Consider the following 20,409-nt stretch of genomic DNA (forward strand, 5'->3'; position numbering starts at 1 on the left):
TGGCGGCAAGCCAGGCTCTGCTTGCTGTATATCTGTGTTAGCTGTGTGAGCATAGAGAATTTGGGCAAATTAGGGGCCTGAGGAAGAAAGGTCAACAGCACCCAGTTCATATGGTTGTCACAGAACTTGAGGACTTGGAAGGGGACCAGGACTCAGAGCAGTCTCTGGAGTGGTGGTGCACGCCTTTAATCCCAGCACTCGGAAGGCAGAGGCAGGCAGATCTCTCTGAGTTTGAGACCAGCCTGGTCTACAGGAGATAGTTCCAGGACAGTCTCCAAAGCAATACAGGGAAACCCTGTCTTGGGGGGAAAAAAGTGTCCCAATTCCAGGGACTGGTAAGAAGGCTCAGCCAGTAATAGCATTTGCTGTCAAACATAACAAGCTGAGTTCCACTCCTGGGATCTACATGGTAGAACAGAACCAACTCCACACAAGTTGTTCTCTGACCCGCATATGTACATGTGCTTCACACACACACACACCACAGGTATACACACACACACACACACACACACACCACAGGTATACACACACACACACAAACACCACAGGTATACACACACACATACACACACACACACACACACACACCCACACCACAGGTATACACACACACACACACACACACACACACACAGGTATACACACACACACAAACACCACAGGTATACACACACATACACACCCACACACACACACACACACCCACACACCCACACCACAGGTATACACACACACACACACACACACACACCACAGGTATACACACACACACACAAACACCACAGGTATACACACACACATACACACACACACACACACACACCACAGGTATACACACACACACACAAACACCACAGGTATACACACACACACACACACACACACACACACACACACCACAGGTATACACACACACCACAGGTATACACACACACACACACACCACAGGTATACACACACACACACACACCACAGGTATACACACACACACACACACACACACACCACAGGTATACACACACACACACACACACACACAAAGAAAAAAATTGAGTGCCCCAATTCTAATCCCTACCCTGGTCTGACAGCTTCTCTAATAGTGAACTTTTATGCCAGACTCTGTGGGAGTCTTACAGAGAAAGTAGCCTTTCCCCCCTCCCCCAAGACAGGATTTCTTTGTGTGATAGTCCTGGCTGTCATGGAACTTGCTCTGTAGGCCAGGCTGACCCAGAACTCACTGAAATCCCTCTGCCTCTGCCTCTCCAAGTGCTGGCATTAAAGGGGTGCGCCACTACTGCGAAGCTGAAAATAGCTATTTTACATACTAGACTCACTAGAGCTTGTACCAACCCCACTAGCTGGATTCATCCATGCTCCTTCAAGTCACCTAATTCAGTGGATTTTCAGCATATTCTCAAATAACCAAAAAATAACAAGTAATAAACAGTATATTTAGCTGAGAGTGTGGGACATTTGTTTGTACAACCATTCCACTGCGTCAATAAAGCCACCTTGAATCAATGGATGGAGTCAGTGATTGGCTGACCAGGATTAGCCATAGAGTTCTTGGAGGACTGAGGAGGTCTGCTAGAGAAGACAGGAAAAGAGAAGAGAGTATTTCCAGTGGATTTCAGGGGCTGGTGGTTTGGGAAAAATGTGGAGAGAGGTTCAGCCAATCAACTCTCTGCTCTCATTGGATTTAAGAGGTCTTTATTTCAATTTCTGATTCCAAAGTTTTTCTTATACTGGAACAATTTAGACATTCATTACATCTGGCGCTCAACATGGGGCATCATTAAAGCACGCCAAGGTGGTAAACCTACCATGTACAGCCACTGCAGAGGCCAGACATGGCCCCCCTCCCCACAGGCCCTCTATGACGGGTTTCCCATGTCTGCAGTTTTTCCGTCGCAGTCCTGCTACAGCAGCATTTAGCTGCTGCTCAGTCCCAGACCCAAAACACCGCTGAGGTTAGGCACCCCACCCCCACTTCCCATCACGATGGCCTCCTCCAGAACCCCTCCCCAGGATGCCAATACAGGCCATCTTGGCTTCCTTGAGACTCACTTAGAGCTCAAACCTTTTCTGCTACTGCCACCACCAAAAGCTGACGAGGAGCCCAGTTGTGCACTGCTGGTGTCCTCTACCCAACTATGGGTAGTCCTATCCCATTCTTCATCCTAGCTGTGTGAATTTCTCCTACAGGTTTCCCTACATTAGCTCTTAAGACAGCTCACTCCTCTCCCCATACAGTGTGTGAGTAGCCACAGTAGCCCCCACCAACCTGCCCTTCAAGCTAGTATAATGGAATAACTTCACTGCAGGTGATTGCTCCTGCATATCTCGGCCTATACTGTCAGCATTATCAGATCTGGTAAGACATCTGGGAATTAGGTTCAAAGTGTGTGTGGGGGACAGGCTAAGAATCAGAAATATCACAATGCATGGAGTTAGGACCCTGTTTAGTATTACTATGGATGGCTTGCAAATGGAAAAATAAATGATGGGATAAACAGCTTAATTAGGATTGGCATAATGTCAACCATTGTAATTGTTGCTTTGGTAGTTCATATTTTAACCTTTAAAAAGTACTTTGATAACTGTCCCAGTTTCTAGATAACTGCATCTACACCAGTTTGCAAAGACAATTTAGACAATGCTCACACCTTGGCACAATGTCATATAGCAGCTTTGAATGCTTGGGACAGGCTTGAAGAATCAGGATAGAAGACTAAGTCATTTACTATAATTATTCAAGTCCCAAAAGAAGTCTTGACTGATTTTTTTTTTCAAAGACTGACTTCAGCTGTAAATATAACGATATCAGATTCAGAAGTTAGATAAATATTAATTAAAACTTTGGCTTTTGAGAATGTTTATTCAGAATGCAAAAGGTGATTAGGCCTTTAAAAGCAAGATGAACACCCATATATGAATGGATCCAAAATACAGCTGATATTGTATCTCACACTTATGATGCTGCTTTGATTGGAGAAATGATTTCTAGAAATTTTAAGAAAAATCAAAATATCAGATTTTTGTTTCCGAGACAGGGATTCTCTGTATTGTTTTGGAGCCTGTCCTGGAACTCGCTCTGTAGACCAGACTGGCCTGGAACGATAGGATTAATTAAAGGCATGTGCCACCAACGCCCAGCAGTATCAGATGATTTAATTGTGGTAAACAGGGTCATTTAAAAAGGGACGTGGGCAAGATGTTCCTAAAAACAATGTTTTCACTAAAGATAATCCAAACAGAAGGCCCTAGCCTTTTGGAGTATATAGAAGGTGTGGCAAAATCCAGCATTGAACTAATGAATGCAGACCAACAAGGGATAGGCAAGGTAAGCTTTCAACATGGGGAAATGACCTGAGGAGCCTCCTGCAGGTTGCAACATCAAATCTCACTCAATCATTCCGTTAGCATTGTAGAAACTCATCCACACAGCAATTAGAAGACTTAACCTACTGTTAAAAACCACACAGCTCTGGATATGAACAAAGACAACAAAATTTATATAGTTACAACAAAAAGTTCAGGAGAGAGTAGAAAACAAGTATTTTGGCAAGCTGCTATGAGTGATCTGAGACCTGCTGGGCAGTGGTGGTGCACGACTTTAACCCCAGCACTCGGGAGGCAGAGGTAGACGGATCTCTGTGAGTTTAAGACCAGCCTGGTCTACAGGAGATAGTTCCAGGAAAGCCTCCAGAGCCACAGAGAAACCCTGTCTCGGAAGACCAAAACAAAAAACCAAAACAAAACAACAACAACAAAAAAAAAAAAAACCCCAAAAACCACGCATGTAAATAACATTGAAATTGAAAGTTCCATAGACATGGGTGCAGATGTAACAATAATTTCACCAAAACCCTCCTGGGTTTGGAACTTTATCATAGGTAAAACAAAGTACAAGATGAGTTGAATGCACAGGGCCAGAAAGACAGGCAGGAAAATTAAAACCATATGTGGCCAACACAGCAATCAATTTATGGTGACATGATTTGCTGCAGCAGTGGGAAACACAGATTAACATTCACCCAATCTCAGAAACAAAGCATAAAATAAAGAATGCTTTTGAGAGAAAATTTGACTTCATAGTGCCTATTTATAAATTCCCAGCCTATTAAAAGGTACCGGTGGAAAGGTCTTCCAAAAGTAATGTTAAACAGCCCCACCTTGTGTCGCTATTTTGTACAACAGCCATTGAAAATAATTAGTAGGGAGCTGGAGAGATGGCTCAGTGGTTAAGAGTACCAATGGCCTTCCAGAGGACACGGGTTTAATTCCCAGAACCCACACGGCATCTCACAACTGCCTGGGACCCTTCCACAGACATAATTCAGTCAAAAATGTCAATGCACATAAAAATAAATAAATTTATTCTACAAATAAACCCTTTAGAAAAAAAGAAAACAATTAGTAAATGGTTTCCTCATTCTACAATTTACCATTATATGGATGATATTTTACTAGCTGATTCAGAGACAGATACCTTAGAAAAATGTTTAAAGAAGCAAAGAAAAGTTTGCCTTGTTGGGTATTACAAATTGCTCCTGTAAAAAATAAAACCACAAAAACCAAGAAGAGATTCTATTAATTACCTAGGATATAAGATAGGTTTGCAAAAACATTCAACCACAGAAAGTACAATCAGGAGAGATCAATGATAAACTTTTAAAGATTTTCAAAAGTTGCTGAGAGATATTAACTGGCTGTCGTTCACAACCGGATTAACAACACAAGAGCTAAGTAATTTATTTCAAACCTTACAAGTTGATAAAGACTTGAATAGTTCAAGAAAATTATCAGCTGAGGCTGAGAGGGAATTGGCTTTGGTAGAAAAGAAACTACAGGATGCACATGTGGATTGCTTGGATCCAAAGCTTGATTGTATCCTGGTCACTCTACCTTCTATGCATTCTTCTACAGGAATTCGTTTTTTTTGTTTGTTTGTTTGTGTTGGTTTGGTTTGGTTTGGTTTTTCGAGACAGGGTTTCTCTGTGGCTTTGGAGGCTGTCCTGGTAGACCAGGCTGGTCTTGAACTCACAGAGATCCGTCTGCCTCTGCCTCCTGAGTGCTGGGATTAAAGGCTTGCACCACCAACGCTTGGCCCCTACAGGAATTCTTATGAAGAAAGAAGATAATATTTTAGAATGGATATTTTTGCCACAAAGAGTAAAAGAGTACAGACCTATATAGAAAAAGTTTCTGAATTGATTCTGAATGGAGGCTTTGTTAATTAGCAGGAATAGACCCAGCAGAAGCTGTGGTACCTTTTACTAATGCTGAAATTTCCTCATTATGGGCAGGAAATGAACATTTGCAAAAAACCTTGCAGTCATTTCTTGGGAGAGATTAACAACAAATATCCCAAAAGCAAGAGACTTCAGTTTATAAGAGGAATTAATTGGATTCTTCCTCACATCGTGAAAGAAACACCAATTTCGGGAACCCTTACATTCTATACTGATGCAAATAAATCAGGAAAGACAAGTCATAAGTCAGAAAACTTAAGTGAAGTGCTTCAAAGCCCTTATGATTCTGTTCAAAAGTCAGAATCATATGCTACTCTCATATTAGATTTTCCACAACTGCCTTAATATAGTTACTGACTCGATGCTGAAATTATTCCAGATGATTCAGAATTAACTTTGCAATTTACTCAATTACAAGAAATAAGCAGAGATAGAAATCATCCCTTGATGGTGCACGCCTTTAGTCCCAGCACTTGGGAGGCAGAGGCAGGTGGATCTCTGTGAGTTCGAGACCAGCCTGGTCTACAAGAGCTAGTTCCAGGACAGCCTCCAAAGCCACAGAGAAACCCTGTCTCAAAAAAAAAAACCAAAAAAAAAAAAGAAAAAGAAAAAAAAAAAAGAAATCATCTCTTGAATATAACACATGTCACATCCTCAAAAGGTCTAGAACAAGGCAATGATGAAATTGATTAGCTATTGGTAGGAAATGTTCTAGAAGCCTCAGAATTTCATAAGAAAACCAGGTTAACAGCAAGGGCTGTTGAATTTTCTATCACTTGGCAACAAGGCAAGGAAATTATAAGGAAATGTCCTACTTGTTCTGTGTACCAAATTCCACTACCTGCTGGAAGTAATCTAAAGGGTACTCAAAGAAATTAAATTTGACAAATGGATGTGATTCACATTGCTTAGCTTGGAAAATTAAAGTATGTGCCCCATACCATAGATACATACTCAGGACTTCAAAAGGCAGGTTGATTCTGTAATCACACAATTGTTAGAAGTTATGGCCATTATGGAAATACCTGTACAAATTAAGACTGACAATGCTCCAGCATATGTCTCTAGTAAAATGAAATAGCTTTTTACATGTTACAACATAAAGCATATTAGAGGTATAACTCATTATCCTACGGGACAAGCAGTTACTAAAAGATGTAATTGTACTTTAAAAGATATGCTTAATAAACAGAAAAGGGTAATAAAGACCCCCAGAGATAGATTCTACAGTGCTTTATTAAGTTTAAATGCTAATGAAAAAGGAACAACACACATTAAGAGACATTCAACAATAGGAAAAAACAAAACAAAATGAACTAATCAGCCTGTATCCTTTAAGGATGTGTTGGCCTCACAATGAAAACCAGGATATGTTTTACATTTGGGAAAAGGTCTGACTTTTGTTTCCAGGGGAGAAGAAAAGCTATGGGCCATCAATATTGATAAAGATTATATTTGAACAGGGCAGACCTCTTGATTAGGAGATACACTAGTTCATCAAAGAGCATGGCCATTCAACCTGCCAAAAAAGGGAAACTCCCCCAAGTTAAGGTTAGGACAGAGTTTTGCTTTTGTCATTCTAGAAGAAAAGCATCCAACTAAGGAATCCGAAGACCACTGGACAAATGGGACATCTGAAGAAGGACAAATCATCAAGAGAAAATGTCCCAAGAAACAGAGCAAATTAGCCAAATGATATAACACACTTCCAATAGGATAAAATGTCACATATCTTACATATCTTCCGAAATATTTGTGTCTACTGTCCTCTACAGACATAGAGGGCAAATGGTCTCTCCCTCTCTCCCTCCCTCCCTCCCTCCCTCTACTCTCTCTCTCTCTCTCTCTCTCTCTCTCTCTCTCTCTCTCTCTCTCTCTCGGCAAAATAGGGTTTCTCTGTGGCTTTGGAGGCTGTCCTGGAACTAGCTCTTATAGACTAGGCTGGTCTCGAACTCACAGAACTCTGCCTGCCTCTGCCTCCCGAGTGCTGGGAATAAAGGTGTGCGCCACCACCGCCCAGCAGCAAATGGTCTTTCTGTACTCCCAAAGCAATTAAAAATTAAAGCTGCCTTTGGAATTGGAGCTTGATTTTCTTCTTCTCTAAAACAAAGTATGCTTGTTAAAGGAAAATCTAAAATCTCCTTCATGTTAGAAGAGCCACCGGGTATGGGACATCGGAAAAACCAAAATTAGGGACTACTCTATTGCCATTAATCTCATAATTCTTTGGTTTTATTCCCAGTATTTAAAGACTGAAAAATTTTAAAACTTTTATTGAGGTAAAAACATTATCTCAAAATATATAAAATCGATATATATATTTAAACCTTCTGTTGTGATATTAATGATCATACAGGGTACTGATTCTAGAAATAGGCTTCATCTAGCTTCCTGTATGTCATTTTGGGCTTGAATCTGAAGCATGTAACTAGGAACTAAGTTTGTGTACCCAGATGTATTGTATTTGAGATTGTAGTCCTTTAACCTATCTTATATCTGGTGCATATGTAGTGAACCATGACCATTCCTAACAGTGACCTTTGAAGTCTTCAAAGGGATGTTGGGGCCGAGCTATGAATCCACTTGGATTGTGATAATACCAACTAAGCTGACAAACACCACCCAAACATCAGCTTTGGATACAAACTAACTGCTCAGGAGAACTTCAAAGCAAATGGTACAGCCTCATGGAGTGCTCCAGCCAGGACTTCAGACATGCTTACATTTCCCCATGACATAGTGACTCCACAACAGCTAGCTCTTCTAGAACTTGACCTTTATCTCATCCCCCCCACCCCAGGGTCCCCAATAGATGTTGTTGCTCCCAGACAGCAGAAAGTAATCTTAAGAATGCTACACGCACATTCCAAAGAGTTGGGGTGGGTGGTTTTGGGTCATTCAACGGATGTTTGTCATCATTTGGGGATGGGGAGAGGGAGGAGAGGTGGTCAGAATCCACTATTGGTCATGGTCATGGCAGAAACTAAACAAAGATTAGATTCAGGAATCTGAAAAGAAAAAGGGGGAATATACAAATTATAGAATAAAAGTGTAGATTATTAAATCTACTTTCAAACTGAAAAAGCAACTACTAGTTTCAAATATTTTATAATGGTATGGATTTTTACATATTAAAAAAAGCGTGTTATTGTTACACTATATATATGTTTCTACTCTTAAGTTTTTTTTTTGTATATGGATACAAATTTAAAGTTATTTTTGTTATACTGTTGTATGTTTCGATTTCTTGTTAAAGGTATTGTACCTATGCAGCTTATTTAAAAATGTAATATGAAGTTCTAGTCCTTGAAAGCTATTTCAAATAATAAAGAAATACAGGTTAGTAGTTAGTCATCTATAACAAACTTATAGCCATATTAGGTATGCTTTCAAGGTCAGGCAGAGACATATTTTAAATAGATTCCAAAGTTTCAGAGACCTGCAGAATACGCATTTTAATCTTTTACAAAAACATAGGGCTTTTGTTTTTGTTTTTTTTGAGACAGGGTTTCTCTGTGTAGCTATGAAGCCTATCCTGGCACTCGCTCTGGAGACCAGGCTGGCCTCAAACTCACAGAGATCCACTGGCCTCTGCCTCCGGAGTGCTAGGATTAAAGGTGTGTGCCACCAACACCCAGCAAAATACATCGTTTTAAAAAACAAAGGCCCTGCCGGGCGTTGGTGGCACACAGCTAGGTGTTGAACCTGGGTCCTCTGAAAAAAGTCAGTGATCTTAACTGCTGAGCCATCTCTTCAGCCCCTGGCATAGGTGTTTTTCTAACAATGGCGCATGTCTGATCCTGGCAGCACCAGTTTACTCCAAAAGAGGATGTTGGCATTGACAAACCTCCATATAGTTTGCTTTCATTTGTGACAAAGTTAGCCACTAGACAAAGAAACTGCCCTTGCCTCAATTGCTGCCAGTATGCTATCCAAATTGGACAAGCAGGACACAAAAAAGGCAACTGTCATACCTTGCCAAGACATAGTGTCCTGCTTCACAGAAATGTCAAATATTTTAGGTCCATAGGCTGAAGATGGATGCCCCAATGTTGCAGAGGAACCCTGACTTTCCAGGCAGCCAAATGTCTCTGTCATTTCTTAATTTGGGGAGTTGCTTGCTCTGCACTTCCTGTTTATTCAGGTAACATTATATCCATCTTAGGTTGTAATCTTTCCGACAAGCCGCCTGAGCCCTGCCGCCACGTGGGCACCCGAAATAACACACAGAGGTTAATATTAGGTACAATGCTGCTGGCCATTGACTAGGATTTCTTATCTGTTATCAACTATAATTATTAATTTATATAATTTATAAAGACTTATCTGATCAGGGACGCCAGTGGCATGCATCCTCTCTCGTCCGGCTAATGGTGCTCCTTTTTATTTTATTTTTTTTTACATTTCCCAGAATCCTCCTCGACTCCTAGTCACACCTAACTTGCTTCCCTATTGGCCAACAGTACTTTATCGACCAATAAGACAAGCATATACACAGAAGGACCTCCCCCATCATTAGGTCCCTGATGGTGCTTAAGATTAGTTATAATTACAATTTTCTTTAGTCACCAGAGTAAATTAGGAGGGCCAGAGTGATGGCTCAGTGGTTAAGAGCATTGGCTGCTCTTTCAGAGGACCAGAGTTCAATTTCCAGCAACCACACAGCAGTTGACAACCATCTATAATGGGATCTGATGTCCTCTTTGGGCATGTAGGCATACCTGCAGGCAGATCACCCATTCATTTTTTTTTTTTTAAAGTAAATTAGGTACACAACTTTGGACTCACTAAGATACTATAGGTAATAAGAGTATTTTCTCTAAATTTGTCCAATACTAACAGACTGGACATGTGAATGTATTTCTTACTTGATAATTGTTTGTACTGTATACAGTTTTACTGTGTTAGAATTAAAACCTTTCCTTTTTTTTTTTAAGACAAAAAGGGAAATATGGGAGAATTCATTCCACTGTGCCAATAAAGCCACCATGAATCAAAGGATGGAGTCGGCGGTCTAGGAGGGCTGTTAAAGAGGACATGAAGAGAGAATAGAGGACTTTGGGGGGATTTCAGTGGCTAGTGGTTGGGGGGAGGGTTAAAAAAAAAAAAAAAAACTCCCGTGGTTCTCGGGGAAAAACAACTCTCCACTGTCCTTGGATTTAACAGGACTTTATTTCAATTTCTGACACCAGAATTTTTATTATAGTGGAACAATATATATTCATTATAGCAGGGTATGGGAGTACATACCTTTAATGCCAGCATTTGAGGCAGTGGCAGGTCTACATGCAAGTTCCAGGTTATCAACAGCAACATAGTGAAACCCTGTCTCAAAAAGAGGACATTAGATCCTCTGGATATGTAATTAAACAATTTTCGAGTCGCCATGTGGGTACTGGGACTTGTGCCCAGGTTCTCTATCCACTCCAGCCTCTGGAAGGATTGTTTCAGGAATTCATTTAGCCAACTCTTTCGGAGTACCAGCCCCTTCTGGGCATGGTCTGAGATGCTGTGTGGACTGATAGGCTGGGAGAGATGTGCTCTTCCTTGTGTGGTGGTACAAGATCCGACCACAGTGGCTCTCCACCTTATTGCCATTCACGACTGCTCCCCAAATACTTGATATCCCTTTATGATGGGCTCTTGTGGACTCTCATACCATTTGTTTTAAATGGTTTCTTAGGTGTCCACCCAAGAGTTCACTGGAGTTACATGAGCATGGGTGATTTAGGCAGTTCCATGACTCACCCACTCAAAACAGGGACTACTCTCAGAAGCTGTATCACTGGATTACTTGGCCAGCTCACAAGCAACGCCACTGAAGGCCTCCCTCCCCAACCAATTATTAGTTGATTATTATACCTGGGTGAGACACCTAGAGAGACTTTGCTTTGAATTCTTGTAACATCTTGAGCAGTCCTAACAAGAAGGGACCCTGGTTGTGTTTTTTTCTGGGGAGATGTAAACAATTATCTTGAAACCCTACACAGGGCACCAATAACTGACCAAAAGATTCTCACCTGTCTAGATCAAGTGAACAAATGACTTTATTAGTTTCTTCCAGGAACAGGGTGACTCAAAGGCAGCTTTGACAATGGAAAGCCCACTGTGGTCTGGTGAGGAATCCTACATCATGGAGCCTCCTCATAGCTTATAGTCTGTTCCACCAAGTCTCCTCACTCCAAGCACCTGCTCAAAGATTAAACAACCTTGTAGGGGTGTGTGTGTGTGTGTGTGTGTGTGTGTGTGTGTGTGTGTGTGTGTGTGTGTGTGTGTGTGTGTGTGTGTGTGTGTGTGTAACTCTGGCTGTTCTCAAATTTGCTCTGTAGAACACAGGCTGACCTCGAACTCAGGAATCTGACTGCCCCCGTCTCCTGAGTGCTGTGATTAAAGGCAATACCCACCACCACACAGCTAACTTTGTAGTTTTCTTGGCTTCCTGAGTCTCTCTCAGAGGATGTTTCAATTTGTAGGGAATAGTTACACAATACTGGAGTGAGCCTTAATACCTATTTCTGGTCAGGAATAAGGATGACTTAAATACAGGAACACCACATGAATCCTACTGTGTGCTGCACACATATAATCCACTACTTGGAAAGTGGAGGAAATATCAGTTCAAGGCCATCCTATGGTATAATGGAGTTCAAGGCCAACCTTGAACTCTCCAATCTGTGGAGATCAAAGTGTTGAATGCCTTGGAGCTGGGGCTATAAGCAGTTGTGAGCTGCTTGCCACGAGCCCTTCCTACCATGATGGGTCACAGACTCACTAAGCAAATCCCCAATTAAATGATTCCTTTCCTGAGTTCCCTTGTTTATGGTCTTTTCACAACAGTAGCACAGCAGCCAATACTGGAACTCACTCTGTAGACCAGGCTGGCCTTGAACTCAGATCTACCTGCCTTTGCTGAGATCAAAGGCATGTACCACCACCACTTTCCAGATGTGAAACTTTTTTTTTTTAAAGACAGGGTTCTCAGTAGCTATGGAGCCTGTCTTGGAACTCACACTGTAGGCTGGTCTCAAACGCAGAGATCTACCTGCCCGCCCCCCCCTGCTGGGATTAAAGGTGTTCAACACCACAGCCCAGTGGGAAACACTCAAACTTCTGATTTTTAAATACATTCTTAAAGCCAGGCAGTAGGGAGAGGTTGGGGTTATATGCCAAGACTCCATCGTGAGGGGGAAAAAAAAATGGAGACACGAAGAAGAGCAGTTAAAGGCAAGATTTGGTTGACAAGATCACCCTCCTGCACCTCCCGCCCCCCCCCCACCCCCCAAACCAGGGTTTCTCTGTATCTCCAGTTGTCCTAGACTAAAATTCACTCAGTAAACAGGGCTGGCCTTGGCTCAGAGATCCACCAGCCTCTGCAACCCAAACACTGGGATTAAAGGCATGCACCACCATTACCCAGTGACAAACCCCCACCCCCACCTCTCGAAACAGGGTTTCTGTGGCTTGGAGGCTGTCCTGGAACTAGCTCTTGTAGACCAGGCTGGTCTCCAACTCAAGAGAGTTCCGAGTGCTGGGATTAAAGGCGTGTGCCACCACTGTCTGGCTGACAAGGTCTTTTATTTAAACTCCACATGCGAACATCAGATGGTTTTCTGTCCAGGAAATGCTTGGGTTAAAAGAGAGGCTTCTTTTCTGCCCTATTTCTCAGAACCTAGACTATGCTAGTATACCTACCACCAGGCACTAGAAACAGGTAAACATCCCTATGGGGTAGTACTCAATAAATGATATTCACTACCTAGACATACCTCAAGTAGAGGGGCTCTGAGAAGAGGGTTGAGGTCTGGCCCACCAACTGCCCATGTAGCAGCTGTAGTTTCCAGAGAGGCTTCAGTTCCATGAAGACTGGACTACTACCCAGAGTTACTGGGACTCTCCATGTAAGGAAGACAGTGGCAGCAAAGGACTGGATAAGAAGCAAGGCCTGGCCTGGCAGTGATGGCAAATGCTTTTAATCCCAGCACTTGGGAGGTAGAGACAGGCAGATCTCTGTGAGTTCGAGGCCAGCCCTGATCTACAGAGGGTGTTTCAGGACAGCCAGGGCTACACAGAGGAACCTTGTCTCAAAAAAGGCCTGTTGTTCAGCCTGTTTAGGCCCAGTAGCTGAGCTGCAGCTTCTCAGAACTCAAGCCCCTAGGCAGAACGTCATTAGACAATGATCTAGAATACCTGACGAGTTAAATGAAGACATCTTAAAGGCATAACTACTTTTTTTTTTTTTTTTGAGCGCTCTGCATGTATATCTGCATTCCAGAAGAGGGCATCCACCATGTGGGTGCTGGAAATTGAACTCAGCACTTCTGAAAGAGCAGCCAGTGCTCTTAACCACTGAACCATTCATCTCTCCAGCCTGGTATAACTACTTTTGGGAATGGAGACTAAAGGCTTGAAGAAAAGGCCACGGTACAGAATTCATACAGGCTATCAGTAGTAATGGAGGAGGAGCTCCAGCAAGAGCTGGTCTGAACCAGTTCTGTGGTATGGCAGCCAATAACAAAAAAAAAAAAAAAAAAGAAAAGAAAAAGAAAAAGAAAAGAACAAAAATTAAGGTTGCCTGGGGCTGGAGAGATGGCTCAGAGGTTAAGAGCACTGACTGCTCTTCTAGAGGTCCTGAGTTCAATACCCAGCAACCACATGGTAGCTCACAACCATCAGTTATGAGATCTGGAGCCCTCTTCTGGTGTACAGATATACATGGAAGCAAAATGTTGTACACATAATAAAATAAATAAAATATTAAAAAAAAAAAAAGAAATTAAGGCTGCCAAAATGTTCAAGGTATTTCCATGTTGCGGTGACCTTGTAACATGCAGACAGGTCAGGCAGGTGGTTTTCCGGAGAAACTGTATTTTCCTTCAGGATCTTTGTGTGGGTTCTGCTGAAACACCATCAGGTACACCAACATGAAAGCCCTTCCCTCCCCCTCCCCCCCAATCCCCACTTCTTGGCCTCAGCAATCAACAACTCTGAACACATCAGTTCTTCTCAAACAGTTTAATAGCAAATAAACAAAGGAAGGTACCACACTTGGCAGATACAAAATGACTTTTTGTCCGTGTGTCTGTGCAATTAAAACAGATTTAGGTTCCCCATTGGGACAAAAGGAAAAACACACAAAAAAAAGGAAGGAGAGTCCTTTTAAACACATACTCCCTTGCTCCAAACTTTTAACAACTTTTTTCTTTTTTAATCCACTACACAAACTGTGATTAGGTAAGAAAAGCGACAAGGGCTCTTCTTGCCCTTTTTTTTTTTTTTTAAAACCATTAAAGCAAAATCCATAATTTTCTACAGAGTACAACACAAGTTCACACACACACAAAAAAAGACATCTTTTGTAAATCAAACAGGAAAAAAGGAAAGCTCAAACAAGGTCAAGGAAAAGCATTACTACGGCTGAATCACGACTTTGAGTTGATTGAATCCCGTTGTTGCTGCAGAACAGACTGTGCGTTTGGTCATAGTGGCAATTTTTTTCTCTTCACATTGTGAAATCACTTTACATTGTTTTCTAGTAGAAAAGGCAAAAAACTGTACAAAACCCCTAGTGTTAAATACAACGTTTGTACCAATAAAAAACTCACACAGGTTTGTCTCCAAAATGTAAAGTTTCTTTTTTTTTTCTTTTTAAATTATTCACAAAAAGCAGCTGGAAATCAGAAAGGCAGCTGCCGCTCCAGGGTCTCAAATCCATTAAAACCACTACAGAACAATTAAAACAATCAGAGAAAAGGAAAAGGAAACAATGTCCAACATTTGGCATTTGGTTTTATCCACAGGTTTTCCCAGAGCTCCTCTTGGAATTGAAAGCAAAATATATTGGCAAACACAGCTTCTCAATACACAGGAGGGGGAGCCGCAGTGCCTCCTGCCAACAGAGGCGGCTCTGTGCAATCAGACTGTGGGGCACACAGCAGGTTCTCTCAGGCTAGGGCTCTGGCTTCATTCCATCCCACACCACCCCTTCCAGGACATTGAGCAGCCTACCTACAGGGGTCCTCCACTTGGCTGCCTTTTCTTCCTAGTAAGGTGGCCTCAAGCATAATATATTAGGCAACCTGTGTAGGGTCCCAGAGCAGAAATTCTGCTGGAGTCCCTTCTTTATTAGCTGGGTGTGATGATGCTAGTCAATGCTTCCACACCCCACCCCACCCCATCCCTTGATGCACCTTGCCACCCTTCCCTGGACAATCTTGCTTCCACTCTCCCTCCCACCAGTGCTTAAGTTTCAGTGGGATCTGTCAAAATTCCTCCCTGCTGCCTCTGCTCTTCACAGACCTATCATCCCTGTCCACTAATTTCCTCTAGCCTCTCCTCTCCTATTCACATTCTTGCAAGTCCCCAAGACCCTGAGGCTGGATGGTGCTACAAGACAAGTGGGTAATTTCCCCTTAGGAAACCAAAGAACTGGCTGGCCTGGCACCTGGGGACAGTAGCTATTTGGCTCTTCACTGAATTTAAAAACAAATTCTTGTCCTTACCCCAACTCTACTAGCTAAGTAAGAGCAGAGCCATAGCGAAGAGCCAATGTGGGGTGGTTGGTGCCCAGGGCTGTAAACAGTGTGAAGACTGTAGTATTTATTGTGCTTGTCACCTAGGAAAAGAGCAGGCAGGTGTATTGCCACTCAGTGTGCAGACGGCTTCTCCTCTGGGTAGTTAGGGGCACAGCACCCTCCCTCCTCTGTGATATAGCCTTGATGTGCTAAGCCTCCTGCCTACCCACAGCCACCTTTGGCTCTGCTTCTGCCTCTCTGGCCCCCTGTCCTCCCTAAGCAGAGCAGCCAGCCTCCTGGATGCCCCACTGAGACCTGGAGGCCATCAAGAGTGACAGTCTAAGTGCACAGGCAAACACTCTAAGGGCAATAGAGGAGAAAGTTGCCACTTCAAAATAAAACAATACAACCTAGAGAGAGAAAAAAATCAACCCCGTAACAATTTAAAACATCTTCTTTGAAACCCCTTTAAATCAGTCAGTTTTTGCACAAACTATAGAAAACAGAGAGGTGAAGGTGATACATACGAAGGTGTGAAGAAACAGCAGGAAACATGCACAACTGGTTTTTTCTGGGCATAATCTTAGTAGTAAAGGAAAAATTCAAAACAAAAAGGCAAAAATACAAAACCCAAAAAAATTTCAAAGCATCACATTTTGCTGTGGAGACTGTAGGAATAAGCATGGATGTGAGCTGGTTGAGCTGGGGGTGAGGTGGAGGAGGACAGGGACAGGGACAGGATGGGAAGGGAAGGGACGAGAGGGGACGGGACCCTAGGGCTTCCCTGCAGGACTGCTTCAGGAAGAACCACAAAAGGAAAACAAAAAGGTTAGCTGGGGCCCAAACCTCAGCCTCAGTGAAAAGGAAACGGGGTGGGGGTATTTCAGGTGTTTTCTGCAGTTGAAAACTCAGAAAAACAAAAATTAATAACACATGCGGTCTCCTCAAGCCCCAAAACTGTATCAGCAAAATGTGTTCAGGAGCCTCAAAGATTTTTAGTGACATCGTTTATTTCATTGTTTATTTCAAAGTTGTCTTTAAAACTAAGCACACAGAGGAACAAAGCCTGGAAGCGGACTGGCTGTGTGTTCACAGGGATACAAACACCACACGGCATGTGCTAGTAGGGCTGCTCTGAGACAGTTACAAAGAATTGGAATCACAAAATCAAGTGGTTATCTTATGAAGTTCTAGAAAAATAGATTTTTTTTATATTCAAATGCAAGTTTAAATATTTTCCCTTCAGCAGTCGTTCTAGCAAAACCAATTTTGGCAGCACAAAAGGGAAAAAAAAAGAGAGAAAAAAGAAAAAACAAAGAAAGAAACAAACATAATAAAATACACATCAGCATCAAAGGTCAACACAAGGTCAAAGGTGAGAGTTCAAGCATCAGAGAAGCTGAAGAGACAGGGATTTGGACGATGTACTTGACGCCACATCGACATGCTTTAGGCACAACGATGAACAAACGGCAGGAATCTAGAAAAAAAAACAAACCAGAAAGAGGGAGATCCACTGAGTTACACAGAGCAATACATCCAAACAGAGAGAGAACAGGACACTCACTGTGTGCAGCCCTGAAATGAGGAGGTGGGGAAGGGCAGGGGTGGGGAATGACAGGGACTTTTGCACATGCTAACAATGGACACAGGGAAAAGTTCAAAAGGACATGGAGGACACCAAGAGAACACCAACTGCCAGAGACAGAAGGGAACCTAAGGCTTGGATTTCCTGCAAAGCACCTAATACATCAAGACAGTCTCTGGGGTAAGCAGGGCCTCAGCCGCTTTCCCACTACCTGGTGAGACCGGAGGGGAGAGGAAACAAAAAATGCTGACTACAGTGTAAGGGAGATTACTTAGGGTAGAAGGCCAGAGTTTCTTGCTCAATCTTGGGATGGCCCTTTGTTCCCAGAAATCCAAGCCCTAAGCTTCCACGTAGGCCCTGGCCACTCATGTGGAACCCAGGAGATAGTGGTCGGGCTGCAGTGAAGGCAAATCAATGGCATGATATAATTCAAGAAACAAACTACAGCAGAAAACACACTGTAAGTGAAACCTCCACACAACAGAAATGGATTGCTTAAGACTTCACTTCAGTCTCCACTCTGAACTGAGCCCTTTCACATCAAGACTTACAGGGGAGCAGCTTCTTCAACAAAACCATCTTTGGCCTGGGGAGAGAACTGTGCTCAAGGACAGTGCTACTGCTGTGCTTATGCACTGGGCAAAGGGGGCCAACAGAAGTTCATGGTCTCACCAGCTGGCTGGCTGCCTGAGCACACCATGGCTCTGCTGGGGCAAGTACTCCTTTTAGAGCCACAAGTAGGTATGAAGTATGGGGTCTGTTCCAAAGGCAGAGGGTCACACATTTGCCTCTAATATCATTAGGAAGGTGGTTTCATAAGGTCCCAGAGCACAGGACAAATGGTGAAATGGGAGACAGAGGGAAGAACATGGTGTTCTGGCCAAGGAGGAAGATAACAGGAGGTTAGGGAGCACAGCACTGGCAGCACCCTATGGAGCACAGCTCTCGCCTCGGCCGATTCACAGCATTAATGTTAGCCTTCCCCTTGGACAGGTTACCTGGGCTGCAAATGGTCACAGAAAGTCAGTAGTTTCAATCATACACAGCACTCTGTGTGTACAACAATCACATTCTGGATTCTACAAAATCCTGGCCTTTTCCAGAGATATAATTTAGGTAATAAATATTCTCCACCCCGGAGCTGTATAAAACTTCTATAAAAATAGAAATGACATTCTTGGTTCCAGCCAGTTGGGATTCAGAACAGTGCCTGCCCAACCTAGCATTTTTCTTTTTTTTTCCTTTTTAATTTTTTTCATTTTTATTTTTTATTTTTTGCATTTATTTTTAAAAATCCCATCATTACCCTGGAAGCCTTTAGAACAGTTTTATCTTGAAACACAGGACACTTTTCTCCCGTTGCACAGAATTCAAGTTTACGTGGTTCAGTTTAAGAAGTGTATTATATTTCATGTTTTTAAGAGGACAATAGACCCAACTTATCACTATGAGCAGAGAAGTGCTGTTCCAGCTTCAATGGGATAATCCAACACTAATAACTACCTGTACAACAGCAAGATGGTCAATCCCTGTATGTTACCTACAGGGACAGCATGATAAGCAGAAGTGTCCCTGTCTGACTTAAAAACAGGCTAGACCCTTTCTTCTTCTAATCTCTGCTGCTAGGAGTCAAGGCTTTTAACTTGTGAGGTTTATGCTTTCAAGGACCTAGGAACCCAAGCTATTGGCTGTGGCCAATAGTCATATGCTTATGGGGCTACCTCTGCTCAGATGCACATTCCCAACAGCATTTCTTATAGCAAAAGCAGAGCCTAGAGGCTGTGTGGGACACTGGCAAACACTGGAGTTAACACCGGTGAAAGGCAGCAGGGAGCTAACTGTAAGCATGTTGACAAAATGACATGAGTTAATACTGAGGTAAATGAACACTAAATCCATATGGAGCCTGTAAACGTCCTGTACTCTCTTCTGTCTCCAACGGCAGAAGATGGGGCTAGAGTGGCTAGAAGAGGCTTGTCAGACCTCTGTGGAAACACAACCTCTGGGATACCTTCATCAAAGAGGCAGCAGTGCACTTCTGCACCTTCTTGAACACTAGGCTCTGCTCAAATACAGTTTGAAGAGACCCTGATTCAGGTACATCATGAAGCAGGTCCCTCCTCCCTCCATCAGATGGCTTCTGATTGCTCTGCCTGTAAACAGCACCCTTGTTAGGGAGATGCTGCAAAAGCTTCTTAGATCTGCCCTCATGAGAAAATTGCAGCTGGGGAAGGAGGCAATATTCCTTGCTGTGTTGAACTTTCATCAAAATAAACTTGGAAATGGGCAATGGCCTAACTTCACACTGAAATAAACTAGAAATGACCTCTTTGGCTGCTTCCCCCAAACAACCACCAGCCAGGCAGGGCAATACAATACCAATGGTGGACTGGGATGGCTAGTAATGGGTATCTCCCTGTTATTTGCATATTTCAGACTAAATTAAGAAGTGCTTTATTTCCTGAGACTTGCAGACCCCCTTCTAGGAAAAGAAGGGCAGAAATCCAGGACAAAAGTCAGAAAAATAGGTGACATAAGCTTAGCATTTCCACAGAAAGCAACTCGTTTGATATGAAGGGTCTAGATGCCAAGCAACCTCATCCACTCTGCCCCTGCAGCTCAGTAGACCTCACCCACCCCAGCACTCAGGGAGAGAGATTTGGAGGATCAACTTTCTGTTCTGCTTAGTCCTCTCTCTTTCAGTGGTTTGGGGTACATTCTGATTATCTTTTAAAGCATTTCCCCCTTCCTCAGGGTGGACTGGTGTTGATCCTTCTCAACATACTGGTTACAAACACAGCAAACTTTAAATAAAGGGAAAAGAAACAAAAACAAAACAAAACGAAACAAAAAAACCCCAGGATATGGCACCTAAACTCCAAAGTAAAACACTGGAAACCAAAGCACAAACTTGTCCTCTGTACGAAGCGACACTCCCACAGAAGGCAGTAGCTGAGTCTTCAGGGCAAGCTGTGCCTGCGAGAGTGGCAGGGATCAGGGTCCAGGGCTGTCAACACACAGCCTTAGGGCTTCCAATGATTAAGGGTGCTCC

At 42.8% G+C, this 20,409-nt stretch overlaps 1 protein-coding gene across 11 annotated transcripts in view; it reads right to left on the minus strand.

The window, feature by feature from the left end:
• Positions 1–14,255: 14,255 nt before the first annotated feature.
• Positions 14,256–20,409, minus strand: part of Celf1 (CUGBP Elav-like family member 1) — a 77,167-nt gene continuing 71,013 nt past the window's right edge. For 10 of the 11 annotated variants that reach the window (XM_027422591.2, XM_027422598.2, XM_027422596.2 and 7 more), the window contains one exon: positions 14,256–17,249. The gene's annotated coding sequence lies outside the window, so the exon portion shown is untranslated. Of the gene's footprint in view, positions 20,334–20,409 lie in introns of all 11 variants that reach the window. The other variant, XM_027422588.2, reaches the window with a different exon arrangement.

Source organism: Cricetulus griseus, chromosome 6 (assembly GCF_003668045.3).
Source record: "Cricetulus griseus strain 17A/GY chromosome 6, alternate assembly CriGri-PICRH-1.0, whole genome shotgun sequence".
In the NCBI taxonomy this organism is placed as follows: Eukaryota; Metazoa; Chordata; class Mammalia; order Rodentia; family Cricetidae; genus Cricetulus; species Cricetulus griseus.